The sequence below is a fragment of the Platalea leucorodia genome (assembly GCF_965183815.1).
Source record: "Platalea leucorodia genome assembly, chromosome: 32".
In the NCBI taxonomy this organism is placed as follows: Eukaryota; Metazoa; Chordata; class Aves; order Pelecaniformes; family Threskiornithidae; genus Platalea; species Platalea leucorodia.
Window position 1 is genome coordinate 487,221 of NC_138854.1, and position 17,627 is coordinate 504,847.

The window sequence follows — 17,627 nt, forward strand, 5'->3', positions numbered from 1 at the left end:
TTGGTCCTGGCCCCTTTGGTGTGGGAGGAATCCCTGGACGTTCGCAATTGCTGAGCCGGGCTCCGGCTGTACCGAGGGGTGCAGGCAGCTAGTATTGGACTTTGGGAGGCTGTCGCAAGAGAGAGCGCCATCGTTTGTGGGGCTGTGAATGGGGTTGCCTGGCTCCTTGAAGAGCAGAAAGAGCTTTTGGTCCTGGCCCCTTTGGTGTGGGAGGAATCCCTGGACGTTTGCAACTGCTGAGCCGGGCTCCGGCCGTACCGAGGGGTGCAGGCAGCTAGTATTGGACTTTGGGAGGCTGTCGCAAGAGAGAGCGCCAGCGTTTGTGGGGCTGTGAATGGGGTTGCCTGGCTCCTTGAAGAGCAGCAAGAGCTTTTGGTCCTGGCCCCTTTGGTGTGGGAGGAATCCCTGGACGTTTGCAATTGCTGAGCCGGGCTCCGGCTGTACCGAGCGGCGCAGGCAGCTAGTATTGGATTTTGGGAGGCTGTCGCAAGAGAGAGCGCCATCGTTTGTGGGGCTGTGAATGGGGTTGCCTGGCTCCTTGAAGAGCAGCAAGAGCTTTTGGTCCTGGCACCTTTGGTGTGGCAGGAATCCCCGGACGTTCGCAATTGCTGAGCCGGGCTCGGGCTGTACTGAGGGGTGCAGGCAGCTAGTATTGGACTTTGGGAGGCTGTCGCAAGAGAGAGCGCCAGCGTTTGTGGGGCTGTGAATGGGGTTGCCTGGCTCCTTGAAGAGCAGCAAGAGCTTTTGGTCCTGGCCCCTTTGGTGTGGCAGGAATCCCCGGACGTTCGCAATTGCTGAGCCGGGCTCCGGCTGTACTCGGTGGTGGAGGCAGCTAGTATTGGACTTTGGTAGTCTCTCGCAAGAGAGAGCGCCAGCGTTTGTGGGGCTGTGAATGGGGTTGCCTGGCTCCTTGAAGAGCAGCAAGAGCTTTTGTTCCTGCCCCCTTTGGTGTGGGAGGAATCCCTGGACGTTTGCAATTGCTGAGCCGGGCTCCGGCTGTACCGAGCGGCGCAGGCAGCTAGTATTGGACTTTGGGAGTCTCTCGCAAGAGAGAGCGCCAGCGTTTGTGGGGCTGTGAATGGGGTTGCCTGGCTCCTTGAAGAGCAGCAAGAGCTTTTGGTCCTGCCCCCTTTGGTGTGGGAGGAATCCCTGGACGTTCGCAGTTCCTGAGCCGGGCTCCGGCTGTACTGAGGGGCGCAGGCAGCTAGTATTGGACTTTGGGAGGCTGTCGCAAGAGAGAGCGTCAGCGTTTGTGGGGCTGTGAATGGGGTTGCCTGGCTCCTTGAAGAGCAGCAAGAGCTTTTGGTCCTGGCCCCTTCGGTGTGGGAGGAATCCCTGGACGTTCGCAGTTCCTGAGCCGGGCTCCGGCTGTACTGAGGGGCGCAGGCAGCTAGTATTGGACTTTGGGAGGCTCTCGCAAGAGAGAGCGCCAGCGTTTGTGGGGCTGTGAATGGGGTTGCGTGGCTCCTTGAAGAGCAGCAAGAGCTTTTGGTCCTGGCCCCTTTGGTGTGGGAGGAATCCCTGGACTTTCGCAATTGCCGAGCCGGGCTCCGGCTGTACTGAGGGGCGCAGGCAGCTAGTATTGGACTTTGGGAGGCTGTCGCAAGAGAGAGCGCCAGCGTTTGTGGGGCTGTGAATGGGGTTGCCTGGCTCCTTGAAGAGCAGCAAGAGCTTTTGGTCCTGGCCCCTTTGGTGTGGGAGGAATCCCTGGACGTTCGCAGTTCCTGAGCCGGGCTCCGGCTGTACTGAGGGGAGCAGGCAGCTAGTATTGGACTTTGGGAATCTCTCGCAAGAGAGAGCGCCAGCGTTTGTGGGGCTGTGAATGGGGTTGCCTGGCTCCTTGAAGAGCAGCAAGAGCTTTTGGTCCTGGCCCCTTTGGTGTGGGAGGAATCCCTGGACTTTCGCAATTGCTGAGCCGGGCTCGGGCTGTACTGAGGGGCGCAGGCAGCTAGTATTGGACTTTGGGAGGCTGTCGCAAGAGAGAGCGCCAGCATTTGTGGGGCTGTGAATGGGGTTGCCTGGCTCCTTGAAGAGCAGCAAGAGCTTTTGGTCCTGGCCCCTTTGGTGTGGGAGGAATCCCTGGACGTTTGCAATTGCTGAGCCGGGCTCTGGCTGTAGTCAGTGGCACAGGCACCTAGTATTGGACTTTGGGAGTCTCTCGCAAGAGAGAGCGCCATCGTTTGTGGGGCTGTGAATGGGGTTGCCTGGCTCCTTGAAGAGCAGCAAGAGCTTTTGGTCCTGCCCCCTTTGGTGTGGGAGGAATCCCTGGACGTTTGCAATTGCTGAGCCGGGCTCGGGCTGTACCGAGGGGTGCAGGCAGCTAGTATTGGACTTTGGGAGGCTGTCGCAAGAGAGAGCGCCAGCGTTTGTGGGGCTGTGAATGGGGTTGCCTGGCTCCTTGAAGAGCAGCAAGAGCTTTTGGTCCTGGCCCCTTTGGTGTGGGAGGAATCCCTGGACGTTCGCAATTGCTGAGCCGGGCTCCGGCCGTACCGAGGGGCGCAGGCAGCTAGTATTGGACTTTGGGAGGCTGTCGCAAGAGAGAGCGCCAGCGTTTGTGGGGCTGTGAATGGGGTTGCCTGGCTCCTTGAAGAGCAGCAAGAGCTTTTGGTCCTGACCCCTTTGGTGTGGGAGGAATCCCTGGACGTTTGCAATTGCTGAGCCGGGCTCCGGCTGTACCGAGGGGCGCAGGCAGCTAGTATTGGACTTTGGGAGGCTGTCGCAAGAGAGAGCGCCAGCGTTTGTGGGGCTGTGAATGGGGTTGCCTGGCTCCTTGAAGAGCAGCAAGAGCTTTTGGTCCTGGCCCCTTCGGTGTGGGAGGAATCCCTGGACGTTCGCAATTGCTGAGCCGGGCTCCGGCTGTACCGAGCGGCACAGGCAGCTAGTATTGGACTTTGGGAGGCTGTCGCAAGAGAGAGCGCCATCGTTTGTGGGGCTGTGAATGGGGTTGCGTGGCTCCTTGAAGAGCAGCAAGAGCTTTTGGTCCTGGCCCCTTTGGTGTGGGAGGAATCCCTGGACGTTCGCAATTGCTGAGCCGGGCTCCGGCTGTACTCGGTGGTGCAGGCAGCTAGTATTGGACTTTGGGAGGCTGTCGCAAGAGAGAGCGCCAGCGTTTGTGGGGCTGTGAATGGGGTTGCCTGGCTCCTTGAAGAGCAGCAAGAGCTTTTGGTCCTGGCCCCTTTGGTGTGGGAGGAATCCCTGGACTTTCGCAATTGCTGAGCCGGGCTCTGGCTGTACTGAGGGGCGCAGGCAGCTAGTATTGGACTTTGGGAGGCTGTCGCAAGAGAGAGCGCCAGCGTTTGTGGGGCTGTGAATGGGGTTGCGTGGCTCCTTGAAGAGCAGCAAGAGCTTTTGGTCCTGGCCCCTTTGGTGTGGGAGGAATCCCTGGACGTTCGCAGTTCCTGAGCCGGGCTCCGGCTGTACTCAGCGGCGCAGGCAGCTAGTATTGGACTTGGGGAGGCTGTCGCAAGAGAGAGCGCCATCGTTTGTGGGGCTGTGAATGGGGTTGCCTGGCTCCTCGAAGAGCAGCAAGAGCTTTTGGTCCTGGCCCCTTTGGTGTGGGAGGAATCCCTGGACGTTTGCAATTGCTGAGCCGGGCTCGGGCTGTACCGAGGGGTGCAGGCAGCTAGTATTGGACTTTGGGAGGCTGTCGCAAGAGAGAGCGCCAGCGTTTGTGGGGCTGTGAATGGGTTGCCTGGCTCCTTGAAGAGCAGCAAGAGCTTTTGGTCCTGGCCCCTTTGGTGTGGGAGGAATCCCCAGACGTTTGCAACTGCTGAGCCGGGCTCCGGCCGTACCGAGGGGTGCAGGCAGCTAGTATTGGACTTTGGGAGGCTGTCGCAAGAGAGAGCGCCAGCGTTTGTGGGGCTGTGAATGGGGTTGCCTGGCTCCTTGAAGAGCAGCAAGAGCTTTTGGTCCTGGCCCCTTTGGTGTGGGAGGAATCCCTGGACGTTTGCAATTGCTGAGCCGGGCTCCGGCTGTACCGAGCGGCGCAGGCAGCTAGTATTGGATTTTGGGAGGCTGTCGCAAGAGAGAGCGCCATCGTTTGTGGGGCTGTGAATGGGGTTGCCTGGCTCCTTGAAGAGCAGCAAGAGCTTTTGGTCCTGGCACCTTTGGTGTGGCAGGAATCCCCGGACGTTCGCAATTGCTGAGCCGGGCTCGGGCTGTACTGAGGGGTGCAGGCAGCTAGTATTGGACTTTGGGAGGCTGTCGCAAGAGAGAGCGCCAGCGTTTGTGGGGCTGTGAATGGGGTTGCCTGGCTCCTTGAAGAGCAGCAAGAGCTTTTGGTCCTGCCCCCTTTGGTGTGGCAGGAATCCCCGGACGTTCGCAATTGCTGAGCCGGGCTCCGGCTGTACTCGGTGGTGGAGGCAGCTAGTATTGGACTTTGGTAGTCTCTCGCAAGAGAGAGCGCCATCGTTTGTGGGGCTGTGAATGGGGTTGCCTGGCTCCTTGAAGAGCAGCAAGAGCTTTTGTTCCTGCCCCCTTTGGTGTGGGAGGAATCCCTGGACGTTTGCAATTGCTGAGCCGGGCTCCGGCTGTACCGAGCGGCGCAGGCAGCTAGTATTGGACTTTGGGAGTCTCTCGCAAGAGAGAGCGCCAGCGTTTGTGGGGCTGTGAATGGGGTTGCCTGGCTCCTTGAAGAGCAGCAAGAGCTTTTGGTCCTGCCCCCTTTGGTGTGGGAGGAATCCCTGGACGTTCGCAGTTCCTGAGCCGGGCTCCGGCTGTACTGAGGGGCGCAGGCAGCTAGTATTGGACTTTGGGAGGCTGTCGCAAGAGAGAGCGTCAGCGTTTGTGGGGCTGTGAATGGGGTTGCCTGGCTCCTTGAAGAGCAGCAAGAGCTTTTGGTCCTGGCCCCTTCGGTGTGGGAGGAATCCCTGGACGTTCGCAGTTCCTGAGCCGGGCTCCGGCTGTACTGAGGGGCGCAGGCAGCTAGTATTGGACTTTGGGAGGCTCTCGCAAGAGAGAGCGCCAGCGTTTGTGGGGCTGTGAATGGGGTTGCGTGGCTCCTTGAAGAGCAGCAAGAGCTTTTGGTCCTGGCCCCTTTGGTGTGGGAGGAATCCCTGGACTTTCGCAATTGCCGAGCCGGGCTCCGGCTGTACTGAGGGGCGCAGGCAGCTAGTATTGGACTTTGGGAGGCTGTCGCAAGAGAGAGCGCCATCGTTTGTGGGGCTGTGAATGGGGTTGCCTGGCTCCTTGAAGAGCAGAAAGAGCTTTTGGTCCTGGCCCCTTTGGTGTGGGAGGAATCCCTGGACGTTTGCAACTGCTGAGCTGGGCTCCGGCCGTACCGAGGGGTGCAGGCAGCTAGTATTGGACTTTGGGAATCTCTCGCAAGAGAGAGCGCCAGCGTTTGTGGGGCTGTGAATGGGGTTGCCTGGCTCCTTGAAGAGCAGCAAGAGCTTTTGGTCCTGGCCCCTTTGGTGTGGGAGGAATCCCTGGACTTTCGCAATTGCTGAGCCGGGCTCGGGCTGTACTGAGGGGTGCAGGCAGCTAGTATTGGACTTTGGGAGGCTGTCGCAAGAGAGAGCGCCAGCATTTGTGGGGCTGTGAATGGGGTTGCCTGGCTCCTTGAAGAGCAGCAAGAGCTTTTGGTCCTGGCCCCTTTGGTGTGGGAGGAATCCCTGGACGTTTGCAATTGCTGAGCCGGGCTCGGGCTGTACCGAGGGGTGCAGGCAGCTAGTATTGGACTTTGGGAGGCTGTCGCAAGAGAGAGCGCCAGCGTTTGTGGGGCTGTGAATGGGTTGCCTGGCTCCTTGAAGAGCAGCAAGAGCTTTTGGTCCTGGCCCCTTTGGTGTGGGAGGAATCCCTGGACGTTCGCAATTGCTGAGCCGGGCTCGGGCTGTACCGAGGGGCGCAGGCAGCTAGTATTGGACTTTGGGAGGCTGTCGCAAGAGAGAGCGCCAGCGTTTGTGGGGCTGTGAATGGGGTTGCCTGGCTCCTTGAAGAGCAGCAAGAGCTTTTGGTCCTGGCCCCTTTGGTGTGGGAGGAATCCCTGGACGTTCGCAATTGCTGAGCCGGGCTCCGGCCGTACCGAGGGGCGCAGGCAGCTAGTATTGGACTTTGGGAGGCTGTCGCAAGAGAGAGCGCCAGCGTTTGTGGGGCTGTGAATGGGGTTGCCTGGCTCCTTGAAGAGCAGCAAGAGCTTTTGGTCCTGGCCCCTTTGGTGTGGGAGGAATCCCTGGACGTTTGCAATTGCTGAGCCGGGCTCCGGCTGTACCGAGGGGCGCAGGCAGCTAGTATTGGACTTTGGGAGGCTGTCGCAAGAGAGAGCGCCAGCGTTTGTGGGGCTGTGAATGGGGTTGCCTGGCTCCTTGAAGAGCAGCAAGAGCTTTTGGTCCTGGCCCCTTCGGTGTGGGAGGAATCCCTGGACGTTCGCAATTGCTGAGCCGGGCTCCGGCTGTACCGAGCGGCACAGGCAGCTAGTATTGGACTTTGGGAGGCTGTCGCAAGAGAGAGCGCCATCGTTTGTGGGGCTGTGAATGGGGTTGCGTGGCTCCTTGAAGAGCAGCAAGAGCTTTTGGTCCTGGCCCCTTTGGTGTGGGAGGAATCCCTGGACGTTCGCAATTGCTGAGCCGGGCTCCGGCTGTACTCGGTGGTGCAGGCAGCTAGTATTGGACTTTGGGAGGCTGTCGCAAGAGAGAGCGCCATCGTTTGTGGGGCTGTGAATGGGGTTGCCTGGCTCCTTGAAGAGCAGCAAGAGCTTTTGGTCCTGGCCCCTTTGGTGTGGGAGGAATCCCTGGACTTTCGCAATTGCTGAGCCGGGCTCTGGCTGTACTGAGGGGCGCAGGCAGCTAGTATTGGACTTTGGGAGGCTGTCGCAAGAGAGAGCGCCAGCGTTTGTGGGGCTGTGAATGGGGTTGCGTGGCTCCTTGAAGAGCAGCAAGAGCTTTTGGTCCTGGCCCCTTTGGTGTGGGAGGAATCCCTGGACGTTCGCAGTTCCTGAGCCGGGCTCCGGCTGTACTCAGCGGCGCAGGCAGCTAGTATTGGACTTGGGGAGGCTGTCGCAAGAGAGAGCGCCATCGTTTGTGGGGCTGTGAATGGGGTTGCCTGGCTCCTCGAAGAGCAGCAAGAGCTTTTGGTCCTGGCCCCTTTGGTGTGGGAGGAATCCCTGGACGTTTGCAATTGCTGAGCCGGGCTCGGGCTGTACCGAGGGGTGCAGGCAGCTAGTATTGGACTTTGGGAGGCTGTCGCAAGAGAGAGCGCCAGCGTTTGTGGGGCTGTGAATGGGTTGCCTGGCTCCTTGAAGAGCAGCAAGAGCTTTTGGTCCTGGCCCCTTTGGTGTGGGAGGAATCCCCAGACGTTTGCAATTGCTGAGCCGGGCTCCGGCTGTACTCAGCGGCGCAGGCAGCTAGTATTGGACTTTGGGAGGCTGTCGCAAGAGAGAGCGCCATGGTTTGTGGGGCTGTGAATGGGGTTGCCTGGCTCCTTGAAGAGCAGCAAGAGCTTTTGGTCCTGGCCCCTTTGGTGTGGGAGGAATCCCTGGACGTTCGCAATTGCTGAGCCGGGCTCCGGCCGTACCGAGGGGCGCAGGCAGCTAGTATTGGACTTTGGGAGGCTGTCGCAAGAGAGAGCGCCAGCGTTTGTGGGGCTGTGAATGGGGTTGCGTGGCTCCTTGAAGAGCAGCAAGAGCTTTTGGTCCTGGCCCCTTTGGTGTGGGAGGAATCCCTGGACGTTTGCAATTGCTGAGCCGGGCTCCGGCTGTACCGAGGGGCGCAGGCAGCTAGTATTGGACTTTGGGAGGCTGTCGCAAGAGAGAGCGCCAGCGTTTGTGGGGCTGTGAATGGGGTTGCCTGGCTCCTTGAAGAGCAGCAAGAGCTTTTGGTCCTGGCCCCTTTGGTGTGGGAGGAATCCCTGGACGTTCGCAATTGCCGAGCCGGGCTCCGGCTGTACTGAGGGGCGCAGGCAGCTAGTATTGGACTTTGGGAGGCTGTCGCAAGAGAGAGCGCCATCGTTTGTGGGGCTGTGAATGGGGTTGCCTGGCTCCTTGAAGAGCAGCAAGAGCTTTTGGTCCTGGCCCCTTTGGTGTGGGAGGAATCCCTGGACGTTCGCAATTGCTGAGCCGGGCTCCGGCTGTACCGAGGGGTGCAGGCAGCTAGTATTGGACTTTGGGAGGCTGTCGCAAGAGAGAGCGCCATCGTTTGTGGGGCTGTGAATGGGGTTGCCTGGCTCCTTGAAGAGCAGAAAGAGCTTTTGGTCCTGGCCCCTTTGGTGTGGGAGGAATCCCTGGACGTTTGCAACTGCTGAGCCGGGCTCCGGCCGTACCGAGGGGTGCAGGCAGCTAGTATTGGACTTTGGGAGGCTGTCGCAAGAGAGAGCGCCATCGTTTGTGGGGCTGTGAATGGGGTTGCATGGCTCCTTGAAGAGCAGCAAGAGCTTTTGGTCCTGGCCCCTTTGGTGTGGGAGGAATCCCTGGACGTTCGCAATTGCTGAGCCGGGCTCCGGCTGTACTCGGTGGTGCAGGCAGCTAGTATTGGACTTTGGGAGGCTCTCGCAAGAGAGAGCGCCAGTGTTTGTGGGGCTGTGAATGGGGTTGCCTGGCTCCTTGAAGAGCAGCAAGAGCTTTTGGTCCTGGCCCCTTTGGTGTGGGAGGAATCCCTGGACTTTCGCAATTGCTGAGCCGGGCTCGGGCTGTACTGAGGGGCGCAGGCAGCTAGTATTGGACTTTGGGAGGCTGTCGCAAGAGAGAGCGCCAGCGTTTGTGGGGCTGTGAATGGGGTTGCGTGGCTCCTTGAAGAGCAGCAAGAGCTTTTGGTCCTGGCCCCTTTGGTGTGGGAGGAATCCCTGGACGTTCGCAGTTCCTGAGCCGGGCTCCGGCTGTACTGAGGGGCGCAGGCAGCTAGTATTGGACTTGGGGAGGCTGTCGCAAGAGAGAGCGCCATCGTTTGTGGGGCTGTGAATGGGGTTGCCTGGCTCCTCGAAGAGCAGCAAGAGCTTTTGGTCCTGGCCCCTTTGGTGTGGGAGGAATCCCTGGACGTTTGCAATTGCTGAGCCGGGCTCGGGCTGTACCGAGGGGTGCAGGCAGCTAGTATTGGACTTTGGGAGGCTGTCGCAAGAGAGAGCGCCAGCGTTTGTGGGGCTGTGAATGGGTTGCCTGGCTCCTTGAAGAGCAGCAAGAGCTTTTGGTCCTGGCCCCTTTGGTGTGGGAGGAATCCCCAGACGTTTGCAATTGCTGAGCCGGGCTCCGGCTGTACTCAGCGGCGCAGGCAGCTAGTATTGGACTTTGGGAGGCTCTCGCAAGAGAGAGCGCCATCATTTGTGGGGCTGTGAATGGGGTTGCCTGGCTCCTTGAAGAGCAGCAAGAGCTTTTGTTCCTGGCCCCTTTGGTGTGGGAGGAATCCCTGGACGTTCGCAATTGCTGAGCCGGGCTCCGGCCGTACCGAGGGGCGCAGGCAGCTAGTATTGGACTTTGGGAGGCTGTCGCAAGAGAGAGCGCCAGCGTTTGTGGGGCTGTGAATGGGGTTGCGTGGCTCCTTGAAGAGCAGCAAGAGCTTTTGGTCCTGGCCCCTTTGGTGTGGGAGGAATCCCTGGACGTTTGCAATTGCTGAGCCGGGCTCCGGCTGTACCGAGGGGCGCAGGCAGCTAGTATTGGACTTTGGGAGGCTGTCGCAAGAGAGAGCGCCAGCGTTTGTGGGGCTGTGAATGGGGTTGCCTGGCTCCTTGAAGAGCAGCAAGAGCTTTTGGTCCTGGCCCCTTTGGTGTGGGAGGAATCCCTGGACGTTCGCAATTGCCGAGCCGGGCTCCGGCTGTAGTCAGTGGCACAGGCACCTAGTATTGGACTTTGGGAGGCTGTCGCAAGAGAGAGCGCCATCGTTTGTGGGGCTGTGAATGGGGTTGCCTGGCTCCTTGAAGAGCAGCAAGAGCTTTTGGTCCTGGCCCCTTTGGTGTGGGAGGAATCCCTGGACGTTCGCAATTGCTGAGCCGGGCTCCGGCTGTACTCGGTGGTGCAGGAAGCTAGTATTGGACTTTGGGAGGCTGTCGCAAGAGAGAGCGCCATCGTTTGTGGGGCTGTGAATGGGGTTGCGTGGCTCCTTGAAGAGCAGTAAGAGCTTTTGGTCCTGGCCCCTTTGTTGTGGGAGGAATCCCTGGACATTCAAAATTGCTGAACCGGGCTCCAGTTGTACTCAGCGGCGCAGGCAGCTAGTATTGGACTTTGGGAGGCTGTCGCAAGAGAGAGCGCCATCGTTTGTGGGGCTGTGAATGGGGTTGCCTGGCTCCTCGAAGAGCAGCAAGAGCTTTTGGTCCTGGCCCCTTTGGTGTGGGAGGAATCCCTGGACGTTCGCAGTTCCTGAGCCGGGCTCCGGCTGTACTGAGGGGCGCAGGCAGCTAGTATTGGACTTTGGGAGGCTGTCGCAAGAGAGAGCGCCATCGTTTGTGGGGCTGTGAATGGGGTTGCCTGGCTCCTTGAAGAGCAGCAAGAGCTTTTGGTCCTGGCCCCTTTGGTGTGGGAGGAATCCCTGGACTTTCGCAATTGCCGAGCCGGGCTCCGGCTGTACTGAGGGGCGCAGGCAGCTAGTATTGGACTTTGGGAGGCTGTCGCAAGAGAGAGCGCCAGCGTTTGTGGGGCTGTGAATGGGGTTGCCTGGCTCCTTGAAGAGCAGCAAGAGCTTTTGGTCCTGGCCCCTTTGGTGTGGGAGGAATCCCTGGACGTTCGCAATTGCTGAGCCGGGCTCCGGCTGTACCGAGCGGCACAGGCAGCTAGTATTGGACTTTGGGAGGCTGTCGCAAGAGAGAGCGCCAGCATTTGTGGGGCTGTGAATGGGGTTGCCTGGCTCCTTGAAGAGCAGCAAGAGCTTTTGGTCCTGGCCCCTTTGGTGTGGGAGGAATCCCTGGACGTTTGCAATTGCTGAGCCGGGCTCTGGCTGTAGTCAGTGGCACAGGCACCTAGTATTGGACTTTGGGAGGCTGTCGCAAGAGAGAGCGCCATCGTTTGTGGGGCTGTGAATGGGGTTGCGTGGCTCCTTGAAGAGCCGCAAGAGCTTTTGGTCCTGGCCCCTTTGGTGTGGGAGGAATCCCTGGACGTTCGCAATTGCTGAGCCGGGCTCCGGCTGTACCGAGCGGCGCAGGCAGCTAGTATTGGACTTTGGGAGGCTGTCGCAAGAGAGAGCGCCATCGTTTGTGGGGCTGTGAATGGGGTTGCCTGGCTCCTTGAAGAGCAGCAAGAGCTTTTGGTCCTGGCCCCTTTGTTGTGGGAGGAATCCCTGGACGTTCAAAATTGCTGAACCGGGCTCCGGTTGTACTCAGCGGCGCAGGCAGCTAGTATTGGACTTTGGGAGGCTGTCGCAAGAGAGAGCGCCAGCGTTTGTGGGGCTGTGAATGGGGTTGCGTGGCTCCTTGAAGAGCAGCAAGAGCTTTTGGTCCTGGCCCCTTTGGTGTGGGAGGAATCCCTGGACGTTCGCAATTGCTGAGCCGGGCTCCGGCTGTACTGAGGGGCGCAGGCAGCTAGTATTGGACTTTGGGAGGCTGTCGCAAGAGAGAGCGCCATCGTTTGTGGGGCTGTGAATGGGGTTGCCTGGCTCCTTGAAGAGCAGCAAGAGCTTTTGGTCCTGGCCCCTTTGGTGTGGGAGGAATCCCTGGACGTTCGCAATTGCTGAGGCTGGCTCCGCCTGTACCGAGCGGCGCAGGCAGCTAGTATTGGACTTTGGGAGGCTGTCGCAAGAGAGAGCGCCATCGTTTGGGGGGCTGTGAATGGGGTTGCGTGGCTCCTTGAAGAGCAGCAAGAGCTTTTGGTCCTGGCCCCTTCGGTGTGGGAGGAATCCCTGGACGTTCGCAATTGCCGAGCCGGGCTCCGGCTGTACTGAGGGGCGCAGGCAGCTAGTATTGGACTTTGGGAGGCTGTTGCAAGAGAGAGCGCCAGCGTTTGTGGGGCTGTGAATGGGGTTGCGTGGCTCCTTGAAGAGCAGCAAGAGCTTTTGGTCCTGGCCCCTTTGGTGTGGGAGGAATCCCTGGACGTTCGCAATTGCTGAGCCGGGCTCCGGCTGTACCGAGCGGCACAGGCAGCTAGTATTGGACTTTGGGAGGCTGTCGCAAGAGAGAGCGCCAGCGTTTGTGGGGCTGTGAATGGGGTTGCCTGGCTCCTTGAAGAGCAGCAAGAGCTTTTGGTCCTGGCCCTTTTGGTGTGGGAGGAATCCCTGGACGTTCGCAATTGCTGAGCCGGGCTCCGGCTGTACTCGGTGGTGCAGGCAGCTAGTATTGGACTTTGGGAGGCTCTCGCAAGAGAGAGTGCCAGCGTTTGTGGGGCTGTGAATGGGGTTGCCTGGCTCCTTGAAGAGCAGCAAGAGCTTTTGGTCCTGGCCCCTTTGGTGTGGGAGGAATCCCTGGACGTTTGCAATTGCTGAGCCGGGCTCGGGCTGTACTGAGGGGCGCAGGCAGCTAGTATTGGACTTTGGGAGGCTGTCGCAAGAGAGAGCGCCATCGTTTGTGGGGCTGTGAATGGGGTTGCCTGGCTCCTTGAAGAGCAGCAAGAGCTTTTGGTCCTGGCCCCTTTGGTGTGGGAGGAATCCCTGGATGTTCGCAATTGCTGAGCCGGGCTCCGGCTGTACTCGGTGGTGCAGGCAGCTAGTATTGGACTTTGGGAGGCTCTCGCAAGAGAGAGCGCCATCGTTTGTGGGGCTGTGAATGGGGTTGCGTGGCTCCTTGAAGAGCAGCAAGAGCTTTTGGTCCTGGCCCCTTTGGTGTGGGAGGAATCCCTGGACGTTTGCAATTGCTGAGCCGGGCTCGGGCTGTACTGAGGGGCGCAGGCAGCTAGTATTGGACTTTGGGAGGCTGTCGCAAGAGAGAGCGCCAGCGTTTGTGGGGCTGTGAATGGGGTTGCCTGGCTCCTTGAAGAGCAGCAAGAGCTTTTGGTCCTGCCCCCTTTGGTGTGGCAGGAATCCCTGGACGTTTGCAATTGCTGAGCCGGGCTCCGGCTGTACCGAGCGGCGCAGGCAGCTAGTATTGGACTTTGGGAGTCTCTCGCAAGAGAGAGCGCCAGCGTTTGTGGGGCTGTGAATGGGGTTGCCTGGCTCCTTGAAGAGCAGCAAGAGCTTTTGGTCCTGGCCCCTTTGGTGTGGCAGGAATCCCTGGACGTTCGCAATTGCTGAGCCGAGCTCCGGCCGTACCGAGGGGTGCAGGCAGCTAGTATTGGACTTTGGGAGGCTGTCGCAAGAGAGAGCGCCATCGTTTGTGGGGCTGTGAATGGGGTTGCCTGGCTCCTTGAAGAGCAGCAAGAGCTTTTGGTCCTGCCCCCTTTGGTGTGGGAGGAATCCCTGGACGTTCGCAATTGCTGAGCTGGGCTCCGGCTGTACTCGGTGGTGCAGGCAGCTAGTATTGGACTTTGGGAGTCTCTCGCAAGAGAGAGCGCCATCGTTTGTGGGGCTGTGAATGGGGTTGCCTGGCTCCTTGAAGAGCAGCAAGAGCTTTTGGTCCTGCCCCCTTTGGTGTGGCAGGAATCCCCGGACGTTCGCAATTGCTGAGCCGGGCTCCGGCTGTACTCGGTGGTGGAGGCAGCTAGTATTGGACTTTGGTAGTCTCTCGCAAGAGAGAGCGCCAGCGTTTGTGGGGCTGTGAATGGGGTTGCCTGGCTCCTTGAAGAGCAGCAAGAGCTTTTGGTCCTGGCCCCTTTGGTGTGGGAGGAATCCCTGGACGTTCGCAGTTCCTGAGCCGGGCTCCGGCTGTACTGAGGGGCGCAGGCAGCTAGTATTGGACTTTGGGAGGCTCTCGCAAGAGAGAGCGCCAGTGTTTGTGGGGCTGTGAATGGGGTTGCCTGGCTCCTTGAAGAGCAGCAAGAGCTTTTGGTCCTGGCCCCTTTGGTGTGGGAGGAATCCCTGGACGTTCGCAATTGCTGAGCCGGGCTCCGGCTGTACCGAGGGGCGCAGGCAGCTAGTATTGGACTTTGGGAGGCTCTCGCAAGAGAGAGCGCCATCGTTTGTGGGGCTGTGAATGGGGTTGCCTGGCTCCTTGAAGAGCAGCAAGAGCTTTTGGTCCTGGCCCCTTTGGTGTGGGTGGAATCCCTGAATGTTTGTAATTGCTGAGCCGGGCTCCGGCTGTACTCGGTGGCGCAGGCAGCTAGTATTGGACTTTGGGAGGCTGTCGCAAGAGAGAGCGTCAGCGTTTGTGGGGCTGTGAATGGGGTTGCCTGGCTCCTTGAAGAGCAGCAAGAGCTTTTGGTCCTGGCCCCTTCGGTGTGGGAGGAATCCCTGGACGTTTGCAATTGCTGAGCCGGGCTCTGGCTGTACCGAGCGGCGCAGGCAGCTAGTATTGGACTTTGGGAGGCTCTCGCAAGAGAGGGCGCCAGCGTTTGTGGGGCTGTGAATGGGGTTGCGTGGCTCCTTGAAGAGCAGCAAGAGCTTTTGGTCCTGGCGCCTTTGGTGTGGGAGGAATCCCTGGACGTTTGCAATTGCTGAGCCGGGCTCCGGCTGTACTGAGGGGCGCAGGCAGCTAGTATTGGACTTTGGGAGGCTGTCGCAAGAGAGAGCGCCAGCGTTTGTGGGGCTGTGAATGGGGTTGCCTGGCTCCTTGAAGAGCAGCAAGAGCTTTTGGTCCTGGCCCCTTTGGTGTGGGAGGAATCCCTGGACGTTTGCAATTGCTGAGCCGGGCTCCGGCTGTACTGAGGGGCGCAGGCAGCTAGTATTGGACTTTGGGAGGCTGTCGCAAGAGAGAGCGCCAGCGTTTGTGGGGCTGTGAATGGGGTTGCCTGGCTCCTTGAAGAGCAGCAAGAGCTTTTGGTCCTGGCCCCTTCGGTGTGGGAGGAATCCCTGGACATTTGCAATTGCTGAGCCGGGCTCGGGCTGTACTTAGGGGCGCAGGCAGCTAGTATTGGACTTTGGGAGGCTGTCGCAAGAGAGAGCGCCATCGTTTGTGGGGCTGTGAATGGGGTTGCCTGGCTCCTTGAAGAGCAGCAAGAGCTTTTGGTCCTGCCCCCTTTGGTGTGGGAGGAATCCCTGGACGTTTGCAACTGCTGAGCCGGGCTCCGGCTGTACTCGTTGGTGCAGGCAGCTAGTATTGGACTTTGGGAGGCTGTCGCAAGAGAGAGCGCCAGCGTTTGTGGGGCTGTGAATGGGGTTGCCTGGCTCCTTGAAGAGCAGCAAGAGCTTTTGGTCCTGGCCGCTTTGGTGTGGGAGGAATCCCTGGACGTTCGCAGTTCCTGAGCCGGGCTCCGGCTGTACTGAGGGGCGCAGGCAGCTAGTATTGGACTTTGGGAGTCTCTCGCAAGAGAGAGCGCCATCGTTTGTGGGGCTGTGAATGGGGTTGCCTGGCTCCTTGAAGAGCAGCAAGAGCTTTTGGTCCTGGCACCTTTGGTGTGGGAGGAATCCCTGGACGTTCGCAATTGCTGAGCCGGGCTCCGGCTGTACCGAGGGGCGCAGGCAGCTAGTATTGGACTTTGGGAGGCTGTCGCAAGAGAGAGCGCCAGCGTTTGTGGGGCTGTGAATGGGGTTGCCTGGCTCCTTGAAGAGCAGCAAGAGCTTTTGGTCCTGCCCCCTTTGGTGTGGCAGGAATCCCCGGACGTTCGCAATTGCTGAGCCGGGCTCCGGCTGTACTCGGTGGTGGAGGCAGCTAGTATTGGACTTTGGTAGTCTCTCGCAAGAGAGAGCGCCAGCGTTTGTGGGGCTGTGAATGGGGTTGCGTGGCTCCTTGAAGAGCAGCAAGAGCTTTTGGTCCTGGCCCCTTTGGTGTGGGAGGAATCCCTGGACGTTCGCAATTGCTGAGCCGGGCTCCGGCTGTACTCGGTGGTGCAGGCAGCTAGTATTGGACTTTGGGAGGCTGTCGCAAGAGAGAGCGCCAGCGTTTGTGGGGCTGTGAATGGGGTTGCCTGGCTCCTTGAAGAGCAGCAAGAGCTTTTGGTCCTGGCCCCTTTGGTGTGGGAGGAATCCCTGGATGTTCGCAATTGCTGAGCCGGGCTCTGGCTGTACCGAGCGGCGCAGGCAGCTAGTATTGGACTTTGGGAGGCTCTCGCAAGAGAGGGCGCCAGCGTTTGTGGGGCTGTGAATGGGGTTGCGTGGCTCCTTGAAGAGCAGCAAGAGCTTTTGGTCCTGGCCCCTTTGGTGTGGGAGGAATCCCTGGACGTTCGCAGTTCCTGAGCCGGGCTCCGGCTGTACTGAGGGGCGCAGGCAGCTAGTATTGGACTTTGGGAGGCTCTCGCAAGAGAGAGCGCCAGTGTTTGTGGGGCTGTGAATGGGGTTGCCTGGCTCCTTGAAGAGCAGCAAGAGCTTTTGGTCCTGGCCCCTTTGGTGTGGGAGGAATCCCTGGACGTTCGCAATTGCTGAGCCGGGCTCGGGCTGTACCGAGGGGCGCAGGCAGCTAGTATTGGACTTTGGGAGGCTCTCGCAAGAGAGAGCGCCATCGTTTGTGGGGCTGTGAATGGGGTTGCCTGGCTCCTTGAAGAGCAGCAAGAGCTTTTGGTCCTGGCCCCTTTGGTGTGGGTGGAATCCCTGAATGTTTGTAATTGCTGAGCCGGGCTCCGGCTGTACTCGGTGGCGCAGGCAGCTAGTATTGGACTTTGGGAGGCTGTCGCAAGAGAGAGCGCCAGCGTTTGTGGGGCTGTGAATGGGGTTGCCTGGCTCCTTGAAGAGCAGCAAGAGCTTTTGGTCCTGGCCCCTTCGGTGTGGGAGGAATCCCTGGACGTTTGCAATTGCTGAGCCGGGCTCTGGCTGTACCGAGCGGCGCAGGCAGCTAGTATTGGACTTTGGGAGGCTCTCGCAAGAGAGGGCGCCAGCGTTTGTGGGGCTGTGAATGGGGTTGCGTGGCTCCTTGAAGAGCAGCAAGAGCTTTTGGTCCTGGCCCCTTTGGTGTGGGAGGAATCCCTGGACGTTCGCAGTTCCTGAGCCGGGCTCCGGCTGTACTGAGGGGCGCAGGCAGCTAGTATTGGACTTTGGGAGGCTGTCGCAAGAGAGAGCGCCAGCGTTTGTGGGGCTGTGAATGGGGTTGCCTGGCTCCTTGAAGAGCAGCAAGAGCTTTTGGTCCTGGCACCTTTGGTGTGGGAGGAATCCCTGGACGTTCGCAATTGCTGAGCCGGGCTCCGGCTGTACTCGGTGGCGCAGGCAGCTAGTATTGGACTTTGGGAGGCTGTCGCAAGAGAGAGCGCCATCGTTTGTGGGGCTGTGAATGGGGTTGCGTGGCTCCTTGAAGAGCAGCAAGAGCTTTTGGTCCTGGCCCCTTCGGTGTGGGAGGAATCCCTGGACATTTGCAATTGCTGAGCCGGGCTCGGGCTGTACTTAGGGGCGCAGGCAGCTAGTATTGGACTTTGGGAGGCTGTCGCAAGAGAGAGCGCCATCGTTTGTGGGGCTGTGAATGGGGTTGCCTGGCTCCTTGAAGAGCAGCAAGAGCTTTTGGTCCTGGCCCCTTTGGTGTGGGAGGAATCCCTGGACGTTTGGAATATCTGAGCCGGACTCCGGCTGTACCGAGGGGTGCAGGCAGCTAGTATTGGACTTTGGGAGGCTCTCGCAAGAGAGGGCGCCAGCGTTTGTGGGGCTGTGAATGGGGTTGCCTGGCTCCTCGAAGAGCAGCAAGAGCTTTTGGTCCTGGCCCCTTTGGTGTGGGAGGAATCCCTGGACGTTTGCAATTGCTGAGCCGGGCTCTGGCTTTACCGAGCGGCGCAGGCAGCTAGTATTGGACTTTGGGAGGCTCTCGCAAGAGAGAGCGCCAGCGTTTGTGGGGCTGTG